Raw genomic sequence first — 21,648 nt, 5'->3', positions numbered from 1 at the left:
CCACCCTGAGCTGAAATCAAGAGTCGGAAGCTTAACTAACTGAGCCACCCAGGCACCCCGTCGAGGGCTCTCCTTTAAGAGAAGACTAGAGTGGATCATTCTAGAAGTCCTACTCTAGCTATGAGCTAACATACAATAATACAACAATAATTAATTGTATATTGCTATAAATAATACAATTATTGCTCGGCAAGGAGTGAGCCCTCAGTAAAACCAAACAATGTTTATTGAGCGCTTGCTACATGCCAAACAGAGACAAGTGTTTTACATGCATCATCTCAAATGTTGAGATATTACAATTGTCCCCATTTTATGGATGAGAGACTGAGTCTGCAGAAGGCTAGACAACTCTGTTGAGGTCACAGAGCCAGTAAATGACAGAGTCAGAATTCAAGCCATATCCATCTCACCAGGTCCTGGAATGCCATGATGAGGTTCATAACAGGCTCCTCATGTCATGATTTCTGATGGGCAGTTCTCCTTAAGACACGTTGAAAGGCACAGAGTTCTAGACCTGCCCAGTGCTGTCTCCCTCACACACTTTACAATCTTTTTACAAACTGCAAATCTTTTCCACAAGCTGTATCCCAACTCCTGCCTAGGAGCTCCCAGCTTTGGTTTTCCTTCCATTCTTCGGGCCTGGAGAAACTGGAGGTCAGTTCGTTTCTCAGGCCCATCCTCCTGAGCATCGGTTGGCTGGAGTGTGTCAGCAGGGCCTCTCTGAGCCCCCGGCTCCCACGTGATGCACACTCTGATTCATGGGCCCAGGATGCACAGCACAGATGCTGGCGTTGATCCTCCCGAGGACACATCCTCAGGCTGAACCACCTACCTCTGTGTTCGCCATCCGGGCTGGGTCTAAGAGTCCACAGATTCCCACCACTTCCTTTAGGCATGCAGGATCCAGAGGCTAATCCTATAAGGTCTTACAAGGGTCCATGCATAGACTAACTAAAGTAGCTTGCCATCCTAGAATTCATGCCCGGAGCCCTCCGTCTGTCTGTCCTATGTGCTGATCAGTTCTCCATTTGCTTTCACTTCCGTTCCTTCAGCCTCCTCCAACTCTGCTCTGTGTTGCAGGAGGCTGACACCTGCGAACAACATTTCTCAGACTCTCTACTGATTTCTCTCTAGGTTCAGCCAATGAGAGCCTGGGGTGCGGGGAAGATGTTGGGACAAAAGAGAGGGAGAAGACAAGATGTTCTCTTCCCTCTCTGCTTTAGGCAACGTCTCCAGCATTCGCACATCTCCAGGATTCCAGCCTCTCCCAGCCAGCCCCTCCCTCTTTATTTTCAGGCCCTATCAAGCAAGCCCCCTAGCTTAGTTCCAGCTCTTACCAGGTAGCCCTGCCCCCTGGGCTTTAGTACTTTCTCCATCTGCCACTTGAGCAGGATGGTATTGCTAATCTTTGAGCTGCCTCGCTGTCTACTGTTTGGCCAGGCATCTTTCCCAAAACCTCCATGACCACACTAAATACCCTCTACTGAACTACCCAGTGAGGACGCTGGTTTTCTAGCTAGAAGCTGACGGATACAACATACTATCCCGCTGGTCTAGAGACAGAGCGGGAGGAGGATATGGGAAGGAGGAGGGGAGGGGAGTGTGGGAAGGGAATGCAGTGGCCACAGGTCGGGAGCCTGGTGCCATAAGGAGCCAGTTGGCTCCAGCGTGGAACTCCAAGCTAATTTTGTGACCACCTTTGGCATCTATACATCTCTTCCACTTTGAAGAACTCAGCTAAGAGGCTTCGAGGGTCTAGATTCTCCACTGCCCCGGATGAACAGCCTGCATTTGGCCTGCCTGCTTCTTCAGGGCTATGTCACTCCGGTCTCCAAGTCTGAGAGCAGGTCCAGATGCATCCTGTGGTTTCCTCCTGTAGAGGGGAAGAAAAACGTTTCCCTCTAACTCTTTGGTTCAGTGCCTGGGGAGCCTTCAAATTCAACTGACAAAAGACAGATTAATAAGAGGAAAATAGAGTTTATTAACAAGTACAGCACATTTACATGGACGGGAAACTCAGTGATGAGTAGCTGAAAGAGATGGTGAGGACTTGGGCTTATGTAGCAGCCTAACAAAGAAGTGTGTAGAGAAGTGACAAGACAAAGGAAAGGGGGTTCAGTCTTCTAGGGGCAGCAAACTGTGAGAAGATAAATATATGGAGAGAAACTAATGGAAGAGGAGGGTTAAATCTGGAAGGTTTGTTGGGTAGATTCCCCTCGGTGCCATATCTGGGCTCTTAAGAGTCCAGAGTTGTCTCTAGTGATTCAGAGTCCATCTCTGGCTTTAGGCAGATGGTAGAAGGGGCACAGTATTTTTTATGGCATCTGTCACTTCTCAATTGTCTTCAGCTCAAAAGAATCTTTATGCCAACGTGGCATGTTTGGGTGGCATATTCTGACCCCCACACTCTTCTTATGGCTCTTTGTTGCCTCAACTTCCCCTACTCCCCCGACTCCACTAATTACGACAAAAGGGAGAATTGTCAGGATCCTCAGACCAACACTGCAGCTAGAAAACAATTAAGAGAATCCCCACCAGTGGCTGTCACCTGCACTGGCACATCCAGTCCATTACAGTGTGTTCCACGGCCCCTTCTCCACTGCCTAACAAAGAATTTCCCTAATGTCACCATTAATCAGAAAACTTCATCCCCCCTCTTCCAGGTGACCAGAATGCTGCTGCACTTCCTACCACCCCAGGAATTTGCTTTTAACCAACCCAAAGAAAGCATTACAAATGCCTTAAATATGTGATCTCTTGCAGATGGAGTCTTCTTTTTAAGACTTTTTATGTATTTATTTGAGAGAGAGAGACAGCACAAGTGGTGTGGGCACACTGTGGAGACAGAGGGAGAAGCAGACTCCCCACTGAGCAGAGAGCCTGACTCGGGCCTGATCCCAGGACCCGAGATCACGACGCTAGCCGAAGGCAGACGCTTAATGGACTGAATCACCCAGGCACTCTGCAGACAGAGTCTTAAAAGTTCTCCATAATCCATAACTCATGCGTAGTCTCTGAGACACTTCATTCTTGTAATATTTTCTCAGTAGTTCTACCCTCCAGGGACACCAACTCTGAGCTCCCCACGCCCACAAAATCTTTGTTTTCTATTACCTGGTAACATCCAGCACAGGCCTTGCTGCTTTGTCCTACTGTCATCTATTTGTCCATCTGGCCAGTAGAGCCTGGCCAGAGTGCCAGTCGGGTCTACCAGATGCAGTGCTGCTTGCGCCACTTGGCTGGCTTTGCCATATCCCTCTAGGGGGTGACAGGCATTTTAGGGCATGTACTTCCCTTCCAAAGCCTGGCCTCCTGGCATCTCTCCCCTGGAATTCCCTGCAGAAACCAGTCCCAGTCTGGTGCCTTACCTGGCCAGGCGATGCCCCCACTTGCTGGCTGAAACACTGCCACAATCTTGCTGAAACTCTAGTCCCCAAACTACCCCTATTTTCCTTTCATTCCTCTCCTTTGGAAGGGTCTTCAGAAAACTTTTGTCATTCATGAGGTACCAAGAGGTGTATCCAACACCCCGCTTCTAAGAGTTTGGTTATCGTGATGACCATTCCTTTTGATTCAGACACACTGGACACCACAGCACAGTTCAACGTTTCTAACACTGACTCAATCAAAAGTTATCAGGTATTCTCTCCTAAGGGGGTGAGCATCTGCCACCATCCCTGAAGAGGGGCAATGTAGGAAAATTCTACATGGCCCTATTAGCAATGCAACCGGGTAAACATGCATGTTCATGGAGCTTCAAGTTTATTCAAAGACTTGGAGAAACAAAGTGAGGCGTCTGATAATCCAAAACAATTATATAAAAACTAATATGGATAGTAAGAGTAGACAAATATTCACATGTTTTTTTAAGACAAAATGAGAGAATTCAAAAATATGTCAATGGCCTGCTTGGGGCTGGGTCCTTCATTCCCTTAGAGGTATGCATTCTTTCTTCTCCACCCCCACGGTTTCAGGGATTGAGGTAGTAAGACTCTCAGGGGGGCTGCTCACAGCCAAGGTGGGGCTTGAACTCACAACCTGAGATCAAGAGTTGCGTGCTCCACTGACTGAGCTGGCCAGGCACTCCAAGAATGGGGGAGTCTTTAGACTTAAAGAGTTGCTTTGAATGAATCATTTAATCCTTTTGACTTTGTCTTACTTATCTGAACATGGGACCCAATATTACTGGATTTCCTCTTTAATAAAGGATGCATTCTTGTTCACATTTAAACATTCGTGGATTCAGATGACATCTTACAATCAGTTGAGTATATTCAATTGGGTTGTGTTGTTTTTGCCCCAAATGCACATCAATACATCCAGAGTGTATCTCAGAATCAGTAGCGTTCTTGAGAGCTACGTGTCTCAAGACACAGCCCTGCTGTAATTCACAGGCACTTGTCTCACTAAAGTCAGTAAAGTGGAGACATCTGCAAAGATCTAGCCGGGTCTGAAAGGTGACTTTGTGCTCTCGGTGTTAGAAACCAGGCACAAGCCTGCTGGGCACACCTTAGATTTCAATGAATGGAGCAAACCGCGCGTGAAGAGCCTTCACGCCGCCACATTAGTGTTTAATGTAAAGCCAACATCCTGCCCATCAAACATTGCTCGCCATTGCTCAGAAGTCAGAAGGCTTTGCAGGATGACTTTGATGACCAAGACTCTTTAAAAAGATACCTGTGGAGGCGGAACCTTTCCTCCCCAAGTAAGTGTCCCTGGAGTAAATACTTCCATTGACCTTAGACAGGACTTCAGGGCTTTCCTGAGTGGAGGCCCTCTTGCACTCTGGGGGATTTTCCAACCATGTGCTTTCTCACCCCCTAAGAAATAAGTGGTGCACCACTTACTGCACCAAAACTTATGGAGAAGAAGGGTCTGGATAAATGGCTCCCAAAAACTCTCCCCAGGAAGAACTTTTGCTTCTTTCTCTCCAAGAGGAAACAAGGAATTCCCAAGAGGAATCCACAGGGTGTGGATTTAGGGGAAAAGCCTCATAGCTTTCTTCTACTTGAGGCTTGATGAAAAAAGCCAAGAGAATCTTCAAGGTGCACAAAGGGACCCAGCTGATCAAGAAGGGAGTACAGCTGGGGATCTGCACTGTTGACATTTTGAGCCAGTCAATTCTTTGCTGTGGGGGGAGCATTCTGTGCTCTTTGGGGTATTTTAATAGCATCCCTGGACTCTCTTCCTACCAGATCCCAATAGTACTAGATACTCAGTTGTCACAATCAAAAACGTCTCCAGACATTGCCAATGTGCCCAGGGTTGAGAACCACTGACTAAGGCTAAGAAAAGTGTAACTTAGCTAATAACAACCCATTTTATTTCTTAGAGTATCTCTGTGCTACATATGTCACCACGGGTTCAGGGAAGGTGCTAAGGCCATAGGAGATACAGCAAAATCCAAGATGCAAGGATTTAGACCCCCTCAGGAACAACACTACCTGAACTGAGTACCAAAATGAAAGATAAGGATTTAACCTAGTGTCACCAGGCCCGTGTACAGCTGGACAGGCTGGGCACTGTACAATTCCAGAAAATGCCATTCCCATAGACTATGATATGAATGGTGTTCCCTGCAGTTGTGCGGTGCAACAGCCCAGGATGCTGCAATGCTTCAGCCATCTGTCTCCTGTCTGGTAGAGAGAGAATCTTAAGAAAAAGAAAGAATAAAACTAGTACACAACATATATGGGTCAGGAAATCATGACTCACTGTCTCAGCTTTAAAATGGGATACCACTTCCAGATGGCGCCACATTCTCAAAAATTAACAGAGAGCTTCAGATCTAAAATATCTTGCAACAAAAATGTATTTTGCATTTCTTTTTTGTTGTCAGGGCTCTACTGGATGGCTTGAAAACAGTAAGGAAAGAGTGTGGTGCAGTGTAGAGTAAGCCTGGGAGTTCTCCTGGGAAGCTCTGGATTTGAGTCCTGCGTCTACCACCCAACAGCCCTGCATCAGCTCCCTCCTGGTAAATTGGAAGCGATGGCAACTATTCCAGCCCCAGAGTGTTGTGAGGATTAGCAAAGAAGTGAGACAATGAGTGTGAGTGTACCTTGTGAGGGGGAAAGCACGGCACGACCGCCGCTCAGTTTCACAGCCAGCCCATGTCCCAGAGATTTGAGACGCTTTTTCAAAATGTCAAAGAACGCCTGTCTTCTGTAATCCATTTTTAACATTTCTGGAAACTCCCTCTCATCCTTGTCCTCAGCATATCTATTAATTGAGAATGCTCGGGAATGTGCCAAGACCAGCTCTCACCAGCTCACCAGAGCCAATTGTGTGCTATGCCTCCCAGTGCCAAATCCAGCGACGTCACGTTACTACCTTCAAACTGGCCACAGGGAGAGTGTCGACACCGTAGGAATCAGCAAATGCCACGAAACTGGACCTTTGTTTTCAGCGAGCCGGTTGTAGGTCGTCTCTAAAGGGGCCTCCAGGCCCAAGAGTAACTATAACCCAGCAAATAGATTACAAGTCTAGAATGGGTGAAACCGTCATCTGGACACTAGTTTTCCTGCATCAACACTCAAATGATGCACATGAAATTTGAAAACGTGTAACCTAAGAATTTTTTCTCCATGGTCCTTTTTTCCCTTTCTCTCTGTTAGATAAAATTCCTGGAGGTCACTAAAATAGAAATTATCTGCATTCAAATCAGGGAGGAAAGAAAGACACAACTTTGACCTAGAAGAATGTGACACTGGATTGTGAAAGGAGAATACGTAGCATTTTCTGGTGTCAGCCTCTGTCCCGGGAGGTCTTAGGTTATTAAATATAACTGCTCGAACAAATAGTACTTCTCCTCCTGGGAGAACTGGTTCTTGTTCTGCGGCTCCCAGGACAAGCCGCGCAAACCCAATTAGTCAAAGAGCCTGCGCCAGATTAAAACCCTCCCCTGACTCCTCTGGAAAAGCCTCGTTAGGCCTCAGGTGAAGTCACCCAGGGCAGCCTTACCTATGTGGAACGTGACGCCAGCCACTGGCAGCCCTGGCCCATGGCCCTGTGCTCGAAGGACTCCACTGTGGTGGGCTCTCTGTCCATTCAGCTTCAAGTATTCCTCACTCATAAGAGCCTCCCTTCGGCCAGTCTCCTTTGGACTCCCAGGTGCCCCAAATTAGCTCTAAAGTCATAGATCAGTAGACCCAGAAACACTCTCAGGCCTATTTTCCTCCAATCTTTCTTTTATAGGTGAGGCCCTGAGAAAGGTAGCTACTTGCCCAAAGTGACGGCAAAGCCCTGACCAAGGTAGAGCCTGAACTCAGGCCTGCGAGGCCCAGTCCGGGGCTCTTGGTCCTGAAATTCTGCTCTTCTCTCTTGCACTGTCTCCCGTGGAACCGGGAGGAGAGGCGGCTCCCTTCGGGGAAAGGAGACGCTGGAGCTTTATTACCTACACACTGGAGCAGTCAGTTTTCAGAAATCCCCAAATCCATGAGAATGTCAAAGTCGCCCCCAACCCCGCCCGTCCCCAGGTGCTCAACTATCAGAGATCTCACTGAATTTAGTTTGTGATGCAACTATTCTTTTTCATCGATTGAGTCACTTTTTTAAAAATCCTGTTGCTGTCGTTGTTAGAGAGACAGCGAGCACACACACAGCAGGGGTGGGGACAGAAGGGCAGAGGGAGGGAGAGAATCTTAAGCAGCCTCAACGCCCAGCCCAGAGCCCCACGCAGGGCTCCAACTCACCACCCTGACGTCATGACATCTGAGCCTAAATCAAGTCGGATACTTAACCTCCTGAGACACCCAGGCGCCCCTAAAATCTTTCTGATGCGTCCCCTAAATAACTGAGTTACAATCCACAAACAGGAGAGAATTTATTCAGAATATCCCGGTGGCCTCCTTTTAGAAATAATTCAAGGACAAAAAAAAAAAAGAAATAATTCAAGGACAAGTAAATAAAAAGCCTTCCTTCATTCACCTAATTGGATAAATCTCTCAACAGACCCTTTCATGACACCAGTGACAGAAAACAGAATCCTCCATTTAATTCTTCAATGTGAAAAATAGGTTCTACGCAATACAGACCCTAAGAAATCATTTTACCTTCAGCCTTAAAAAAAACAAAAAAGTTACATTACTTAATGGTTTTGCAGATTCCTTTGAGAACGTGGTCAAACAGTATAGATTCTCATGGGTGGCAACGCAAACCTTTGCAAGGAAGAGTCGTGGGCCTGTGTCTTCATGTCTTGATTACCTGCCTTGCATTTTGATGATTCTCATCATCCGCAGGGGATGAACTACTTCATTTTTATATCACAGAGAGCATTGCCAAGTCACAGGGCCGGACGCACGTGCGTCCGAAGTCCTGGAGGCCGGCGCCCTCGCCCGCAAATGGGGACGTGAGACCCAGGGCGGTCCTTGGGTGCACACGAGGTCCAAGAGCTTATTGGGCTCCGAGCCAGAAACAGAACCCGCCCCTCCTGGCTCCCCCGACGGGCTGTTAATAATCATTCTCACCGCTCATGCGGCCTCTCCGCCTACCAGTTTCTGTGATATGTGAAAATTACAAAGGTATTATTTCTAACAAATGTTTTCTGCCATGGTTACCATTCAGTGTTCACATGGGTAACACTAGGATATATATACTTTGTCATTGACTGTCCCCATGGTCCTTAAAATATTGTACTGGCCGGGGGGTGGGGGGGAGAGTCCAGGGATAGGACTCAGGTGGGATGCAGAGTTTGAACCCCAATTCCGTTGTGCAGAAGATAGTAAAGTTGGGCAAGTTATTTCATCTACTTAGGCCTTTGAGCCTCAATCTCCTCATCTAAAAATGGAACAGTTAAGGCAGATTTAGTAGCATTCGGGCATTCGTGCAAAGCCCCTCCAATAGCATCTGGCTTTGGAGGAGCTGCGGAAAGAATTTTTCCTTTGACATTTGAAATCTAGCATGTGTCTGGGCTGCCTGAATTTATTCATTCATTCATTCATAAAATATTTATCAGGCACCTTCTGTAACTAAACATTGTCCTAGATGCTGGAGATGGAATAATGAGCCAGATGGACAATACCCTGGGGGCGTCAGCCAGGATCTCGGAGGGGACACACGATGAAGCTGGTTTTACACATGTTAGAAAAAGCGCAGAATGGACTCAGCTGCTACTGAGGGAGTAAACTGCTGGGGTGATGCTCTGGGAACCAGACGGCAGGCAGACAGCGAGCCCTTCTCCGCCTCCCACCTCCAGGCTCCCTACCCACAGTCCCGCAGAGGCCCAGCTCGCAAAGCAGGAACGCAGTTTGCAGTCCCGGCCCCAGCATCACAAAGCAAAGCAAACGGTAGGTTTGGACCTTAAAGACAACATTTTAACAACTGAGGAAGCTAAGCATTTGGCTCCCTTTAATCACAAGGCAAGGTGACTGAGCCTCAGTGTTTTTTTGCAGATTTGAAAAGAACACTTGCCATCTACTGCTTAGAATTCTAAACCTCCTGTTGTGAAACCAGTTACTCAAAACTGCACGCCTGCATGATTCCTTTTATTTCTTCCAAGGAAACATCTCGCTATGAGCTCATTTATTCCAAAGTATTTTTCTAAATATTTATTTATTCATGAGAGACACAAAGGGAGAGGCAGAGACACAGGCAGAGGGAAAAGCAGGCTCCCTGCAGGGAGCCCGACATGGGACTTGATCCCAGGACCCGGGGGTCACACCCTGAGCCAAAAGCAGACACTCAACCACTGAGCTACCCAGGGGTCCTATTGCAAAGTATTTTGATATTGCAATAATTTTAATCAGACGACACATAGAAAAGGGAGAGGAGAATGAAGGATTCAGAAGATGAAAGAGATCTACAGGGAAAGAGCTAGAAAAGAAATTTGGAAAATGACAACCAAGAAAAAGTTGGAGAACTGACGTCCCTTTGGAGAACTCTTCTTAAGTTTTACCAAGTGACAGGCAAACATGAGTCTAATCCATCCCCCTGCAAAATCTACGGTAAGATTTGCATCCCTCACAACTGCTTATGAACTTGGATTTAGTAGTAGTGCTGCACACCTCGTCACGGGAGACCAAGAGGGACACAAGAACACGCTGGAGCCATTATGTCATCCTTACATCTCTATCTCCCAACTGGTAAAGAATAAATAGAATGGCAGATGTGCTCATTCAAATGAGCCCTGGTGTTGTGCCAGGGCTCATTTTCAGAAAACAAAAATCCATCTAATTAGCACAAGGAGAATCGTTCTAGATCTGTGCTGTGCCAGATCCGCTGGGAAGGTGAATAAAACTGAGCCTAGGCTGAGTTTCCAGGAACACTTCCCAAAACCTCAATACAGAATCAGGCCGCCACGGAGCAGCTGCCTCACAGAGTCAGCAAGTTACCAACTGCTGGATGCCCCACATTGGTCACAACCTACCCCAGATCGCGGTGGCCAGTTGATCCTGGAGTCCCGCGATCGAGTCCCGCATCGGGCTCCCTGCATGGAGCCTGCTTCTCCCTCTGCCTGTGTCTCTCCCTCTCTCTCTCTCTGTATTCTCATGAATAAATAAATAAAATCTTTAAAAACAAACAAACAAACAAGTATTCCACTTTTCCTTCTGAGTAATAAATTTCCGATAGAACTGCAACTGCAAGAGAATCTATGCAATGTCGCCTTTAGTCCACTTTTGGAAAAGATTGGAATGGAAGTTGAGTCCGGCCTCACCACAAGACTGCCACAGTAGAATTCCTCCACGTGGAAGCGAAACATAACAGAAGTCTCTAGAAATAAAAATCATGTGGTGCTAGCAAAAATTTAGAAAAATGGGGCAAAGGGACAAAAATCAGAATCCAAAAAGACACTCATCGATACATGAACATTCACTGACATGAACATATTTAGTAAAAAGATAAATATGGCATTTCAAAGTGGTGGAGAAAATATAAGATACTCTCAATTAAATGAGAGATGGAACAACTGGTTAACCATGTACCCAACTCTAAAGCCATATCATTCAGAAAAAAATCAGATGCATTAAAGAACTAAATGTTAAAGAGCGTAACTGTAAGAGTGTTAGAATAAATTATAAAATAATACTGTATTGTCTTGGAATGGAAAAGCTCCTTAAATGAGCTACAAACTCAAAATTCATAAAAGACAAAAAATCCTGACACATTTTGACTCCATAACATTTAAAACTTCTACCTCCCGGAGATCCCTGGGTGGCTCAGCGGTTTGGCGCCTGCCTTTGGCCCAGGGTGCGATCCTGGAGTCCAGGGATCGAGTCCCACATCGGGCTCCCTGCATGGAGCCTGCTTCTCCCTCTGCCTGTGTCTCTGCCTCTCTCTCTCTCTCTTTATGTCTATCATAAATAAACAAATGAATAAATCTTTAAAAAAAAAAAAACTTCTACCTCCCAAAGCCCACCACATTAAGTTAAGACGAGCAATATCCTGGAAGAAAGTAATTGCAACACACAGAAGATTAATGACCAGAATGCTTCATAAGCATGTACAAATCAGAGAAGCTAAACAAGTGAAGGAAAATTTTACCAAGGATATATGGAGACATTTCTCAAAGAAAGACAAATAGTCAATAAATATATTAAAAGACATTCAGCTTCACTAGTAAGCAGGGAATGCAAATTTTTAAAATGACACACCATATCCATCTATACAGTGACAATAATTCAAAAGATTAAAAGTTTCACATCAAGAATGTCTACTCTCACTACTCTGTTGACTATTGTTCTGGAGGGCCAAGCCTGTGTGAAACAGCAAAAATGACGAAACAAAAGAAGATTGGAAATGAGGAAATAAAACTATCTACAAGGCAAGTCCCAAAGATTTACAAAAATCCTAGCAGAATTATAAGTGGGTTTAGTAAAGTCGCAAAATACAAGGTCAGTATTCAAGTCAATTGCATCCCTATACGTTAGCAATGAAAAATTGAAAACTGAGGGGCACTTGGGTGGCTCAGTCCATTTAGCATCTGCCTTTGGCTCAGGTTGTGATCTCAGGGTCCTGGGATTGAGCCCCAAATTGGGCTCCCTGCTCAGCAGGGTGTCTGCTCCTCCCTCTGATTTCCTGCTCCTACTGTCTCTCTCTTCCTCTCTTTCTTTCTCTCAAATAAATAAATAAAATCTTCTTTAAAAAAAAAAAAAAAGAAGAAAAATTGAAAATTAAAATCTTAAACAAAAAGTTGCCATTTAAAATAGTGTTGGGGATCCCTGGGTGGCTCAGCAGTTTAGCTGGGTAGTGTTTGTGTATGGTTAAACTTTAAATTAAATCGGCCCAGGGCATGATTCTGGAGTCCCGGGATCGAGTCCGACGTCAGGTTCCCTGTAGAGAGCCTGCTTCTCCTTCTGCCTGTGTCTCTGCCTCTCGCTCTCTCTCTCTCTCTGTCACTCACGAATGGATAAATAAAATCTTTTTAAAAAAAATCAATAAGCTGGACTTCATCAAGATTAAGAACTAGTATTCTTTGGAAAACATTACTAAGTAAATGAAAAGACAAACTACAGATTGGAAATAAATATTTACAAAACACATATGTGCTAAAAGACTTGTATCCAAAATATGTAAAGAGCTCTTTCAATTCAATAGTAAAAGACAATCCGATTTTTTAATATCATTAAACATCAATAAAACATCTAAACATCATTAAAAATCAGAGAAACACAAATGAAAGCCATAATGAGATCCTGCTATATACCTACTAGAAAAGCTAAGATTTAAAAAAAAAAAAAAAAAAAAAGCAAAAGGAGGCACCTGGGTGGCTCAGTCAGTTAAGCATCCAACTCTTGATTTGGGCTCAGCTTATGATCTCAGTGTCGTAAAATCAAGCCCCATGTCAGGTTCCATGCTCAGCACAGGGTCTGTTTGAGGTTCTCTTTCTCCTTCTCCCTCTGCCCGCCCCTGCTTACTTCCTCTGTCTCTTCTCTCTCCCTCTTTAAAATAAGTAAATAGGGATCCCTGGGTGGCGCAGCAGTTTAGCGCCTGCCTTTGGCCCAGGGCGCGATCCTGGAGACCCAGGATCGAATCCCACGTCGGGCTCCCGGTGCATGGAGCCTGCTTCTCCCTCTGCCTATGTCTCTGCCTCTCTCTCTGTCTGTGTGACTATCATAAATAAATAAAATTTAAAATAAAATAAAATAAAATAAGTAAATAAAAATAAAATATTAAAAAAATTAAAAATAATAAAAGTAAAGGAAAGAAACCTGACAATACTCAGTGTTCCTGTGGATGTGGAGTAATTGGGACTCTCAAGCATTGCTGGTGGTAAGGCAAAATGGTCAACAGCCACCTTGGGAAACATTTTCATATTTAATTTAAAGTTAACCACACACAAACACTACCCAGCTACCACACTTCTAGATATTTAATTAAGAGAGATGAAAGTACATGTCCACAGAAAGAACCATATGTGAATGACGATAATAGCTTTGTTCATAATTGCCAAAAAAAAAAAATACTAGATGCTGGCAAAAAAAACCTCAAAGGTCAGCTGGCAAATGGATAAACAAATTATTGTATATCCATACAGCATAATGCTACCTAGTAACAAAAGATTGAAGGACGGACAGACAACACAAATGCATCTCAAAAACATGCTAAGTGAAAGAAGCCATGACATGCTGTGATTCATATCACATTGTAGAAAAGGCAAAAGTAGATTGCATCAATGACTGCCAAAGGGAAGAGACGGACTACAAAGGGACACTAAGAAACTGCTGGCAGTGATGAAAATGTGCCACGTCTTGGTTACACGATTTTGTAAGCCTTTGACAAAGACCATCAACTGCACACCTAAAAAAAGGATGAGTTTACTACCTATAAATGAGACCTCTGTAAACCTGACCTAAAAAAATCCATATGGGGCTGCCTGGGTGGCTCAGTGGGTTAAGCATCTACCTTCAGCTCAGGTCATGACCCTCGGGTCCTAAGGATTGACCCCCAAGGCAGTCGGCTTCTCCTCTCCCTCCACCCCTCCCCACAGCTCATGTATGCTCGTTCTCTCTTTCTCTCTCTCTCTCTTTCTCAAATAAATAAATAAATAAATAAATAAAACCTTTTTTTTTAACTCTGTGCTTTGATGAGAAACTTTTTAAAAATACGTTGCTGTGCTCTTCCCCCCATCCCCACCTCAACCCCTTCCTTGTATATGAATTTCTTCCAATTCAGCAAGAGCCTGAGAATTTTTCAGCAAATATACAAAATGAAAGAATGATTTGGTGCTGGGCAGAGGACTTACATATAAGAAAGCTTTTGTCCATAGAAGGAAAAGAGGAAAGAGGCAGTGAGAGAAGGGAAGAAAATGAGAAAGAGAGCCTTCAAAGCCCAAATATATTGAGAATGAATTCCATTATTCTAAAGATTCCTTTATAAGCCAACACTTGGCCAGCTGAGCCTAAAAATTCCAAGATCCGAAAGTAAAGAAAATTCTGGAGTTGATACCCACCCAAGGAGGAAGTGAGAGCATTCTTGACTGAGAGACAAGACTGAGGAGAGAAGGAAAGGACACAGTATCAGATGCCCTCGGGGTCAGTGAAGAGGAAGGGAGGCTCCTGAGGGACTCCCGGGGAGATCCTGCCCCCTTGGCATAGCCAAGCATCCACAGTCAGCAGAGCACTGCATCCAGAAGAGCCCAGGGGAAAAAAAAAACAAAAACTGAAAGCACTCACTCTGCAGCTTGCAATCTGTAGAATGATGTGGAGAATGCAGTGTGGTGGTCCTGAACCCTCCCCCCAGAAAGGGTTCTGGAAAGACGTCCCAAAAATGTGACTAGGGAGCATTAGTATTTGTGGCACTTGGAAAAAATGCAATGGGGTGCAGACTCTCACTTTGTACTCTATACTTCTGTGTTGTTTCATTTTTTTTCTTAAGATGTTATTTATTTATTCATGAGAGAGGCAGAGACATAGGCAGAGGGAGAAGCAAGCTCCCTGCGGGGAGCCCGATGTGGGACTCGATCCCAGGACCCCAGGGTCATGCCCTGGGCCAAAGACAGACGCCTCACCGCTGGGCACTGCTGAGCCACCTAGGCGTCCCTCAATATTTATTATAATAAATATACATGTGTCATTACCTAGGTAGTTAAAACTAAATTTTAAGGTTTAAAAGAAGATCAGTAAATACAGGAAAATGTAAATGGCAAAATTAAAATCATACATGACCTCTGCTTCCAGAAAGAATCATTGTTCACATCTGATGTGTAGAGTTCCAATATCATCTAGAAATATACTTTTATATAAAAGTACAATTGTGCCATAATATTGTTTCGTAATCTATCTTCCTTAACTACACATCATGAACATTTCCTCCATATAATCAGAATCACGGTAATTACGAATGTCATTTTTCAGTACAAACTTTTGCTAAAATCCTGAACACCCTGTACTTTTTTCATACAATGCTACATCAGGAAAGTGTTTCTCCATGAAATCGCCTTTAAAATAGCTGTATTATATTTCACCGTGTTTCTATATCATAATTTATTCAACTAACTTCCTATTGTTGTAGTTTAAGGATCTTGGGGGAGGAGGACACAGCAAATAAGCTCAATGCCAAAGATAAATCCTTTCATATACTCGAAAGTATTTCCCATGGGTAAATTTTTCTAAGTGGAATTATTCACTTAAAACCAGGAAAACATTTAGACTATTTCATAACATATCCTCGAGTTTCTTTCTGGAGAGCTTGAACCAGTCTTCACAGACACCAGTAGGAGAAGGCCCGTTGCGTGTGTTATACCTGCTAAGAATGTGAACTCCGTCAAACTCTTCTGCAGGAACCAGAGAGAACAGGATGCAGGCACGTTGCTTCACCGTGGCTCCGTGGCTATTGGGCAAGCGTTGCCAGCCTGGCATCTGGGGTTTTATTTTTTATTTTTATTTTTTTTTATTTTTGGCATCTGGGGTTTTAAAGCCAACATCACAAGCACCTTGGAAGCACCCTCTCCTAGAACAGTCTTAACTCTAGAGGGAGGAACTCTTAGGACACCCTTACAACTGGAGAAGAAATCTAGACACAGAAAGGATAAAAGTCTTAGGGAAAGTAAGTGATGTGACCCAAGTATTTTACGTGTCCTTAAACTGTCTCTTTTCACTGATCAAACTCTGGGCATTCTTCAAATGACCGTGTGCGTCTGTTAGTTTCCCTGGCTGTGGCCCCGACGACCCGAGGTTGCACCTTCATTCTTCACAGCTCCTCTCTGCATTCCCCTTCTCCCTCACTGGTGAATACACGTCCCTGCTGGGACCACCACAAGGAATGAGCAGGAATTTGGCCATTGTTTAAAACTGACCCATGGAATCCTAACTCTCATCATTAACTGCCTGCCCCCTCAAAAAAAAAAAAAACAAAACAAAACAAAAAAAAAAACAAAAAAAAAAAACCTTATAAATCTTAGCCCAACCCAGATTTTATAGCTCACTCTATCAGCGAAATGGCCCCTTGTCATCAGTGGGCAAATAGAAGCACATAGGACTTCTCTGTTTTCTGTACTTTCTGTGGGAGTCCTGGGTGCATAAACCTGCCAGTGGGCACAGCTTCATATCATAGGTCCAAAGGCTTTCTGAAGGGCCAACTAGCCTCACCAGCTCCCTCTGTGTCTTGGTTACCCTGACCCAAAACACCAGCCTCCAGTTCAGCAGGGACTCGATACTGTATAGTGATAGGGACAGTGACATCATTAAGTGATCAGGCTTCTAAATCTGAGAAACAGCGCGTGGCCCCATGTCACCCTGCTTCTAAAATGCAACATTGATGTGCTAAGGTCAAGGCTAGGTATCCATTTACTGACCTTTAAATTGGAAGTCTAAACGGAGGTTACAGTTTGAAAACAAACTGAGCCAACTTGCTTTTTTTATGGATCTTTCACTTCCTTTGAAGCAGAAAATAATGCAAAGAGATCATTAAAAAAAATAGGTCACTATTATTTTTTTTCCATGCTTCAAGGCTTAGAAACATTTACAGTTGGTGTCACAATGGGGGGCATTAAAATTCAGGCAAGAAATACGACAGATATTTTCTGCGAGCACCCGTCTATAAATGATTCATCCCATCTTCTCTGCAAAATTACCGTATGTCCATCCCTATGTAGTCCAGTACCCAGGCAAACACAGGCACAGAAAGGAACAGAATACTGATATAAAACAAAGGCACCCGATAAAATTTTGTACTGATCAAACCACAAAAGTTCTTTGAGCCCCTGTCACGTGGCGGTGCTGACCAGGATCGCTTCTTCCCTGCTCCTGACTCCTTGCGTATTGAGGAAGTTCACCTAGTGTAACACCCTTGGCCTCTCTTCCCTGCTTACTCACTCCTGAGGGGAAGTATGGTGACACTGGTGGAGCTCAGACACCTTATCTATCATTTTCTTTGGGACTGAGATGTCCCTAGGGAATGGGGATTTTTCCTTGTTTTCCCATGACCCGAGTCTTACCCAGAGAGTTCCTTGTTATGGGAGGGGAAGTGGGGGTGGGGGGCTGTCCCAATCCCACATTGCCATTAACTAGAGGGGTCAGTCTATTTAATTCTTGGGATCAGATTTAGGTAAACCCACTTGACTCACAATAAGTTCATCCTCAAGTTGGTGTTTACCCTAAAAATGATGGCATTTGGCCTCCCATTTGCTTCTGTTTAGCTTACATCTTCATTCGTTCTAAACCCAGAATAGAGAATATGATTTGTTTGGTGCATTGTCCACGACTGCAACATTTCATGAACTGGGAAGTGAAGATGCCCCACACTAAAATGTAAGCAAAAGCATGGAATTGAGAAGGGCAATATCCTCATGCACGGAGGCTTTTCGTAGGGCCAAGAAATAATGGTTGTGAGCCTTGAACTTCAGCGGCTAGGCAAGGCATTTTTATCTTAGTGGTTTAAAGTTTATATTAAACACCCTTTAGCTGCTGTGGCCCAGGCCAGCGGATGGAAGGCGTAAGCTGGCAGCCCACTATGTTGACCTTGACAGGTGACTATTGCTCGTGGTGGCTTTGTCCATAAGCTAAAGACAATTTCTCTGGAGGCAAATCATCTCAGATTCTGTAATGGTGTTTTAGGTACCCGTTAGCATGGCATTCATTGTAGAGCAGGGCCATGTTTGAGAAAGGTATCATACAGCCACAGCCATGGACTAAAATAAAATACAATCCAGTGCCAGTAATGCTTAGGGACTTTAAAAATGAACAAAAATTTAATATGCCTAGTTCCATCTGTATCTTGGTTACGTGGACGTGAAATGCTAGCCTCCCAGTGTGGCAGCCACCCCAGGAATATTCAGAATGCATTTACTGAGCACCTGTCATGACTCACACCCTCTACTAGGACCAAGAAATACAGAGATGAACAGTCCAGAGCTCCCTTAGCTCGCTCGTGGAGCTCCCTTCCGAGAGCCATGACAACGTAAGATGGCAGGCGTCATAATCAAAGCAGGTGCGGAGTGCTTCAGAGCTCTGGGAAGTTCCCTGAAGCCAACTTAGCGGAGAGAACCTACTCAGAAACTTCCCCGGAGAAGTGACATGTTACCTGGGTCTTCATGGATTAGAGAAAGTCGGCAAAAGAGCAGCAGAGAAGGAAGGGATATTCAGAAAGGAGGGGTCGCCTTTTCTCAGAGGAGATAAAATCAGGGAACTGTAAATAATCTAGCCAGGTGGAAGGGAAGCCCCCAAGGATCGAGGAAGAAAGAGTTTCAGAAGAGAGAGGTAAATGGGGAACAAGAACATAATGGTGAAGGAATTTAGTCAGAAAGGGACAAAATTAAATACACATCTTAGAGGACTCTTGCTGCAGAGAGGAGCCGGCGAAGGGGGACAGGAAGTGCTCAGGCCAAGGGTGTGTGAAGGATGGGCTCAACAAACAGGAAAGCACCCATCCGAGAGTCATGATGAGTTTGGCACTGACAGGAAATGGTGGCTGATTGTGGTGTGTGTGGGACTTAGAAGGGGGGCAGAGGAGGGAGCTGAAGGGAAAGAAAATGTGGAGAATGATCCACAAGTCTCCGATGTTAGGAACTCTGTGGCCCAGAAGCACCCCTGACTGTCACAGGAACTAGAGCTGGGCCCACTGCCCCCACTGGAGTCTTAAATGCTCAGGGCATCATGGGGCTGGGACTAAGCAGACATCAGAGCCAACTAGTTAATAATAATATTACAGTAGCCAACAGTCCACAAAATAACCTGTATAACTAGGTGCTGTCACCGGAATGTTTGCATCCTTCTCAAACTTCACACGTTGAAATCCTCACCCCCAAGGTGATGGTACCAGGAGGTGGGGCCTTTGGGAGGCGATCGGCTCCTTAGGGATCCGTGCCCTTATAAAGGAGGCCCAGAGATCCCTTCCACCAGGTAGCAGCAGACCTTCCCCAGACACTGAACCTGCCAGTGCCATAAGCTTGGGGCTTCCTAGGCTCCAGAACCATGAGAAAGATGAGGAAAGGAGAAAAGGTGGGATACCTGGGTGGTTCAGTCAGTTAAGCGTCTGCCTTTGGCTCAGGTCCTGACCTCAGGGTCCTGGGATTGAGCCCCACGTTGGGCTCCCTGCTCAGCGGGGAGTGTCCTTCTCCCTCTCCCTCTGTTCCTCTGCTCATGCTCTCTGTCTCTCAAATAATAAAACCCTTAAAAAGAAGGAGAAGAAAGAAGAAGAAGAAGAAGAAGAAGAAGAAGAAGAAGAAGAAGAAGAAGAAGAAGAAGGAGGAGGAGGAGGAGGAGGAGGAGGAGAAGAAGAAGAAAAAGAAGAAGAAGAAGAAAGAAGAAGAGAAGAAGAAGAAGAGAAGAAGAAGAAGAAGAAGGAAGAAGAAGGAGGAGGAGGAGGAGGAGGAGGAAGAAGAAGAAGAAGAAGAAGAAGAAGAAGAAGAAGAAGAAGAAGGAGGAGGAGGAGGAGGAGGAGGAGGAAGAAGGAGGAGAAGAAAAAGAAGAAGAAGAGAGAAGAAGAAGAAGAAGAAGAAGAAGAAGAGAAGAGAAGAAGAGGAGGAGGAGGAGGAGAGAAGAAGAAGAAGAAGAAGAAGAAGAAGAAAAGAAGAAGAAGAAGAAGAAGAGAGAGGAGGAGGAGAGAGGAGGAAGAAGAGGAGGAGGAGGAGGAGAAGAAGAGAGAGAGAAGAAGAAGAAGAAGAAGAAGAAGAAGAAGAAGAGAGAAGAAGAAGAAGAAGAAGAAGAAGAGAAGAAGAAAAGAGAAGAAGAAGAAGAAGAAGAAAGAAGAAGAAGAAGAAGAAGAAAGAAGAAGAAGAAGAAGAAGAAAGAAGAAGAAGAAGAAGAAGAAGAAGAAGAAGAAGAAGAAGAAGAAGAAGAAGAAGAAGAAGAAGAAGAAGAAGAAAAAGAAGAAGAAAAGGTAGAAAAGGTGTGTGTTTACTCAGAGATATGTGAGCTTTAAAATGGGAAAAAATACGCAGGAAATTTTTCATTTATATTTTTCAATTACTAGCAAGCTCTGGCATCCATTCTGAGAAAACCATTTTCTACCCAGGTGGCTTTATCTGCTTTTAAATGATTCCCTTATTAATCAGAATTTCAAAAGGCTGCAAAAGCCAGTTCAAAATAATGGGATTATTTGGGGAATTGATGCCAAGTGCTTAAACTGTAGTCTTCTGAGGTTCCCCTTTGCTTTTGAACATGCACTTTAAAGTGCAACTGTCAAATGTCTAAATTATATCAGGAAATCTGACGTGACAGTGTCCAACTAGCCACAAATTGTTCTGCTCTTGGTCCAGGCCGTCATGATCTCTTGCCGAGATGACAGTAACCGCTCCTGAATGGGTCTCCTGGCTCTCAACCGTATCCCCCTACAGTCTCTTCCCCACAGAGTAACCCATTCATTCTCCTTGCTGCATGGATCCCACCGTGTGAATATATCTTGATTTATTTACCCACTCCACTGTTGATGGGCACATGGGTGGTTTCTTGCTTGGGCAATCACAATGACCCACCTCATCTTTTTGGTAAGCATACAGACAGTTTCGTTAATACACTCCCGGGAAACGAACTATGAAGATTATCCTGAAGCATCTAAAACCAGTTGTCATCCATGTCCAGCTCTAGCACATATTTCAAGATGACACAGGTTTAAGTCACATTTACTTTGACGATATGGATTTGAACACTTTCTTTCTTTGGCCCTACCATCCTTGTCCTGACCAGCTTGGATCTTACTTCCAGTATTTCCTCCCCAGTGGAGGCTTTGTCTTTGAGAGCTACTCTCATTTCATAGTTTCAAGAGTTCCTAAGTCCCGGATCCCAGAGTAGCCACCATCAGACCTCCCCACAGTCTATTGACATTCAGCCATGAATTAGAGCCTGCACAGTACTCTTCCGGCCTGCACTGAAGATGTCATCATAAAGCAAAAGGAACTTGGGTCACTGTTTGAATCACGAATCAGCAGGAAGGGCTGACACACTCGGAAGAGGAGAGTTTAAAGTACAAAACAAATGAAAATAGGGTGAGGAAAAAGAGAGGCAGACTATAGAGAACAAACCGGTGGTCACTGGAGAGGAGGCGGGTGGGGGATGGGTTCAACAGGTGACAGGGATTGAGGAGGGCCCTTGCTGTGAGGAGCACCGGGTGTTGTAAGGAAGTGTTGAATCACTAAATTGTACCCCTGAAACTAATATTATACTGTATGTTAACTACCAAGAATTTCAATAAAAATTTGAAAAGAAAAACATGAAATAAAAGCCTATTGACATGAGCAAAGTTACAGAATCTAACAAAGGATGGTGAACCACCCCC

The 21,648-nt window shown here is 44.6% G+C and overlaps 1 long non-coding RNA gene across 1 annotated transcript in view; it reads right to left on the bottom strand.

The window, feature by feature from the left end:
- Nucleotides 1–208: 208 nt before the first annotated feature.
- The window catches only part of LOC112652591 (uncharacterized), a 51,522-nt gene continuing 30,082 nt past the window's right edge, over nucleotides 209–21,648 (bottom strand). The window contains exon 8 of the long non-coding RNA XR_003131580.3: nucleotides 209–1,873. This is a non-coding gene — a long non-coding RNA (uncharacterized LOC112652591). The remainder of the gene's footprint in view (nucleotides 1,874–21,648) is intronic.

The sequence above is a fragment of the Canis lupus genome, chromosome 23 (assembly GCF_003254725.2).
Source record: "Canis lupus dingo isolate Sandy chromosome 23, ASM325472v2, whole genome shotgun sequence".
In the NCBI taxonomy this organism is placed as follows: Eukaryota; Metazoa; Chordata; class Mammalia; order Carnivora; family Canidae; genus Canis; species Canis lupus.
The sequence above is the reverse complement of the archived record's forward strand: the minus strand, read 5'-3'. Positions and strand labels throughout refer to the sequence as shown.